This window comes from Argopecten irradians, unplaced genomic scaffold (genome assembly GCF_041381155.1).
Source record: "Argopecten irradians isolate NY unplaced genomic scaffold, Ai_NY scaffold_1315, whole genome shotgun sequence".
NCBI lineage: Eukaryota > Metazoa > Mollusca > Bivalvia > Pectinida > Pectinidae > Argopecten > Argopecten irradians.
Window position 1 is genome coordinate 4,435 of NW_027188781.1, and position 6,278 is coordinate 10,712.

General features: G+C 34.9%; 1 non-coding gene across 1 annotated transcript; it reads right to left on the reverse strand.

The window, feature by feature from the left end:
* Nucleotides 1-1,644: 1,644 nt before the first annotated feature.
* On the reverse strand, nt 1,645-1,728 carry Trnal-cag (transfer RNA leucine (anticodon CAG)). The gene has a single exon. It is a non-coding gene; the product is annotated as a tRNA-Leu (tRNA).
* Nucleotides 1,729-6,278: the final 4,550 nt, after the last annotated feature.

A 6,278-nucleotide genomic window follows, 5' to 3' on the forward strand; every position in this document is an offset into this window, starting at 1 on the left:
ATGTAAGTATTACATAATATTTGTTTCATATATAATCTTTATCAAATGGATATAAGTGTTGTTTGGTATCTGTAAAAATAAACTTATATAGTCTTAACTTTTTCAAAAATTAAAATTTAAGACTGGTCAGGATATTATATAAGTAATAGATTCATTTTGTAGTGACGGTATTTTTTTTTATGGACTATCTAGACTAACTTTCACTCAATATTGAATACATCCTGTTATTGCTATAAAAAACCCAAAAGAGATATTTTAGAAAACACTTTTGATTTTTGAAGGTTATAATAGCATCACATATACTCTTTCACTTTATGGTCCAAAATAATTTCATTTAAATTAAATTGTTAGACGTTATCGTAAGCATAATATATCCTTAAGTAGTATAGTGGATCTTTTAGGGATTCCACGCTCTGACATCGAGCCCGACCGGGGATCGATTCCCCCGTTTGGGGGAAGGATGGTTTTTATTCAATTCCATTAATAAGATAAATCAAAATTTTTTTTCTTTCAATATTTCAAGCATTAACGTATTTTTATGCTGAAACGTTTTTTTTTAATTGAAAACATATTCTCTTGAAATCTAATATTGTCCTCAAAAGGCTATCCCTTCCTATGCGATCTCATCTTCGGATTCCAACAAATTATCGACGAAAAGGTTCAAACATCATGGCGTTCATCAATCTGTTATAACATGCAGATCCGTATTATCATTCGGTTCATAGAAGGAATCTAATAGAGACCGCAGAATCAAACCAAGAATAGATTCCTGGAAATCCCCTTTGGAGGACCACAAGATTTCATAGAGAGAGAAGTGAATGTTTCGGAGCCTGCTGATTGGGTATTGAGGGCGCATCAGTTTTTCAATGTTTCAATGTGTGGGTTAGGCAATACATATGATATGTAAAATAAGTTAAACGAAATTTTTAACGGTTTCTGTCAAGTGTGTTTCTGACATGGGGAGAGTAATCAATATAGAAATTTCATATGAGAACATTTTGGTAAAATTTTGGTGCGGAATTCAACATAAGATGGCACCCCGACATAAAAAATTTAGCAAGATGGCAGATCTTAAATTTCTTTTTATTCACAGGTATGCGACATGCCATTCTTCAAAATTAGTGACAGGTGACCAGACTTGAAACTCCATTTAACCTGGACAAGTGGCAAACGTTAAAACGTCATATCGTATATAGAGAATTGATTTGGTTCTGGCGGACTCTATAACATCCTGTTAATAGTCACGACATCTCTTGACCTTTCAAATTGACCAATCAAATATCTACCTCCGTATTCCTAGACGTGAATTTTCAGCAGCCAAAGTAATATATATGTAACTTTTAGAATTAATTTAGTGTATGTAGTCTTCATTCCGCGTTCACAAAACACATCATCGCTATCAGAATAACCATGCTGTGATGAAATGTCGTTCTCAGTTGATGTAGCCAGATGGAGAAAAATGCATTTGAACTGAAATACAATGAGTATGAAAGTCATCATAGTATGAAGCCTCTGATGGGTTGTTGTCAAATCCTCCTGTATGGTACGAAAAGAGAATAAGGATATGTATTTTAATCGAATTCCGCATCGGCTTATTGTAAGAAATAAATATTATCTTGCAAAACGATTCTAAAAAAAGTTAAATGTCAGAAGTGGGATTCGAACCCACGCCGGGAAGACCCGACTGCGACCTGAACGCAGCGCCTTAGACCGCTCGGCCATCCTGACTTCATACTATTTAGGAGATTCTATTGGACTGCAATCACTAGCATACTGCTTTTTGATGAAATGTAAATTACTGGTTTTGGATCCTTTCTAGGATTGGACACAAAGACTTAAAATGACAAAAAGTAATTCTTTATATCGTCATTCTAGGGTAAATAATACAGTACTTATTTTGTTTCAAATTATGGACACTTTCTTCGATGTGTGCAAGTTGTTAGTGAGAATTCCGGACAGTAATCAGTTTTAAAACTTCGAGACAAATATATGTTTATTATCTAATAATTTAAGACTCCATTACGACTGAGGATATTACTCAGGGTGCATTATATGAGTTATTTTGAGCTGTTTGTTTTATCTAACGGTATATAAAATTATAATATTTAGTTCTAGATTTTTTTATAACGATTATTAGCTATAAAAAAGCAAAGAGATGCTTTAACGATACAACAAGCGCTTTTGATTTTGTAGTGCGCCTTCATTTTCGTTCACAGATAAGCGTTTACCATAGCCATTCCTACATCCGTTTCATTAATACCATTAAACACGTGTGGGTATGTTATCGTAGCATATATATCCTAAGTAGTCTAGTGGTTAGGATTCCGCTCTCCCATCGCGGCCGCCGGGATTTGATTCCCCGTTTGTTAGGGATGTTTTTATTCATTTTAATTAAATAGATTGTTTTTTCTTCAATATTTTAAGTATTAACGAATTTTATGCTGAACTTGGGTTTTTTTAATTGAAAAACAAATTCACATGAAATATGTATGTCCTCAAACCCAATCCCTTCCTATGCGATTATTTTCTTCTGTGACGACAAAGTCGCCGAAAAGGTTAAACATAACGCGTTCATCAATCTGTATAACATGCAGATACGTCATTATCACTTCGGTTCATAGAGGATCTAATAGAGACCGCAGAATCAAACCAAGAATAGATTCCTGGGAAATCCCCTTTTGGGCACAAGATTTCAGAGAGAAGTGAATGTTTCGGAGCCTTCTGATTGGGTATTGAGGGCGAATCAGTTTCAAATGTTTCAATGGAGAGGGTTTAGGCAATACATAATTGTTAAAATATTAAACGAAATTTTACGAATTCTTGTCAAGTTGAGTATATCTGACATGGGGAGATAATCAATATTGGAATTTCATGAACATTTTGGTAAAATTTTAGGTGGAATTCAACATAAGATGGCACCCGACATAAAAATTTAGCAAGATGGCAGATCTTAAATACTTTTTATTCACGGTAATGCGACAATGCCATTCTTCTTCAAAATTAGTGACAGGTGACCAGACTTAGAAAACGTTCCATTTTAACCTGACAGTGGCAAACGTAACCGTATCGTAATAAAGAGAATTGGTTGTTTCTATGGGTAGGCGGTCTCTATAACAAACCTAGTAAATAGGGTCACGGTCCACCAGGGAGACCTTTCAAAATGACCACTCAAAAAATCTTACCCTCCGTGATTACCTAGACGGGAATTGTTCAGTACCGCCAAAGTAATATACAAACCTTTTAGAATAATGTTAGTGAAAGAAGATCATTCCAATCACAAAACACATCAATCGCTACATCAGAATAACCATGTCTTTGATGACAAGTCGTTACTCATTAGATGAAGCCCTGAAGGAGAAAAGTGCTTATTGAACTGAAATACAAGGAGTATGAAAGTCATCATAGTTATGAAGCCTCGTGATGGGTTGTTGGTCAAATCCTTCCTGTAATGTTACGAAAAGAGAAAAAGGATATGTATTTTTAATCGAATTTTCCTCATCGGCTTATTAGTAAGAAATAAATATTATCTTGCAAAACCGTTTCTAAAAAAAAAGTTTAAATAATGTCAGAAGTGGGAAATTCGAGACCCACCCCGGGAAGACCTCACTCCCTGCGACCTGAACGAACGCAGCGCCTTATACCGCACGGATCGGAGCATCCTGGACTTCATCAGCTTCATACTATTTAGGATATTCTAATTGGACTTGCAATCACTAGCCTACTGCCTTTTTGATTAAAAAAACAAAATTACTGGTTTGGTTGGATACGTTTCTAAGGATTTGGACGCAACGACTGTAAAATGACAAAAAGTAATTCTTTATATCGTCAGTTCTTTAGGGTTAAATAAGTACAGTACTTATTTGTTTTCAAATTAATGGACACTGTCTATCGATGTGTGCAATGAATTTTATTTGAGAATTCCGGACATAAATCATTGTTTTAAAACTAGTAAAACCTTCGAGACAAATATATGTTTTAATTATTTAATCAATTTAGAGACTTCCATTACGAACTGATGATTATTAACTAGGATTGCAATATATGACTTATGTATTGCGGTTATATATTATAAAACGGTATATAAAATGGATTCTAATTAATTTCTAGATAATTTTTATAACGGATTAATAAGCTATAAAAAAAGCAAAGATATTTTTTTAACGATACCAAACATCGCTTTTGAATTTTGGAGTGTCGTCCTTCATTTACTCTACCCGAGATACACCGTATTACCAATAATGATAGCCATACCTACATCCGATTCAATTATATACCAGTAAACTCTGCGTGCATAAGTTTAATTATAGCATATAAATCCTAAGTGGTATAGTGGTATATGTATTCCGCCCTCTGATCTATCAAAAGGTATATTGCTGCAGATAATACCATTGAATAGAGGTGGTGATAATTCCATAAATTGCAAATGATTTGAATTCTTATTTCTTAGATATCTAATGTTATAACACATCGAATTGAAATACTACAAAAAACCATAATGATAGATAATTGAAAGTAATGCCATTTAGTATTGTTTTTAATTAAACGTATAAATGTGACATGTGAGGAGACTTTCGGGGCGGCCCCAATCACCGAGAGTCCTATTTTGCTGGAGAAAAATTAAATCAAGAATATCCTTTAAAGAATAAACAAAAGGAATCTGCGCTCTCACCCTCACTCGAACGTCCACCCGCGCGGCCGCGGGCGGGGCGGTGCCAGGGGCCGGGGTTCGATTTCAATATTTTTTTAGCAATAACGGAATTTTTATGCTCGGAAGTATTGTAAGTTGAAAAAACACATTCCACATGTAAATAATGGTATAACCTCAAACCTCAAAGCCGATCCCATACCCATGATGGGGGGGTGTCCGGGTTTTTGATCCAGCCGATTATCATCTTCTTCGACGAACAAGTCGCCGAAATGTTAAACATAATGCGTTCATCAATCAGTATCAATTGCAGATCCTTTATTCCTAACTTCGGTTCATAGAGGGATCTAATACCATCCTTTCTCAGTTGATGTCGCCAGGATGGAGAAAAATGTCATTTGAACTAGAAATACAATGAGTGGTATAAAGCCTTATATATTCAGAAAGCCTCTGATGGGATTGTCAAATCCTCCCTGTATGGGTACAAGAAGAAAATACTGATAAGTATATTAATCGAAATTTTCCGCATCGGTGCTAATTAGGAGACAGAAAGAACACAGTAACTTTGCCAAAAGCGATTACTAAAATAAGTTAAATGTCAGAAAGTGGGATTCGAACCCACGCAACCCGGGAAGACTCAGCACTGCGACCTGAACGCAAGCGCCTTAAGACCGCTCGGTCGGCCATCCAATACATTTCATAACACTTATGGGATACTAATTGGACTGCCAATCACTACAAAACGTGCTTATTTTTGATGGAATAGGTTAATTAAGTGTGGTTTCGGAATCGTATTTACTTAGGATTTGGAACGCAACTACTATAAAATGACAAAAAGTATAATTCGTTAATATCGTCATGTCTAGGTGTAAATAATACAAGTACTTATTATTGAGTTACGAAATTATAAGGACACTTTCCTTCGATGTGTGCAAAGATGTTTATTGAGAAATTCCCGACAGTAATCAGTTTATAAAAAAACATCGCGACAAATATATGTTTATTCTGTAAAATCATTTCAGACTATCCATTAACGACAGGAGGATATTACACAGGGTGCAATATATGGAGTTTTATATTGAGCAGTATTTTTTATCGTGAAAAACGGGTTATATAAAATGATAAAATCTAATTTCTAAGCATTTATTATAAACGATTAATTAGGCATATAAGAAAAGCAGTAGAGATTTATTTTAACGATACAAACAAGCTGCTTTGTGGATTTGTAGTTGCGCCTTCACTTTCGTTTCCACAGATAAGCGTTTTACCATACCATTCCTACATCCGTTTCATTAAGTAAACCATTAAACACGTGTGGGTATGTAATCGTATGCATATATATCCTAAGTAGTCTAGTGTTAGGATTCCGCTCTCCCTGCCATCGCGGGCGTCCGGGATTTGATTCCCCGTATTGTTCGGGATGTTTTTTATTCCTTTTACCTAATGTGTGTTGTTTAGATTGTTTTTTTTTTTTTCTTATCAATAATTTCAAGTATTAACAGGAATTTTTATGCTGAAAAGGTTTTTATTAATTGAAAAAAAAGTCGAAATGAAATATGGTATGTCTTCATACCCAATCCCTATCCTTATGCGTCTCATCTTCTTGACGAGACAAAGTGCGCCGAAAAGAGAT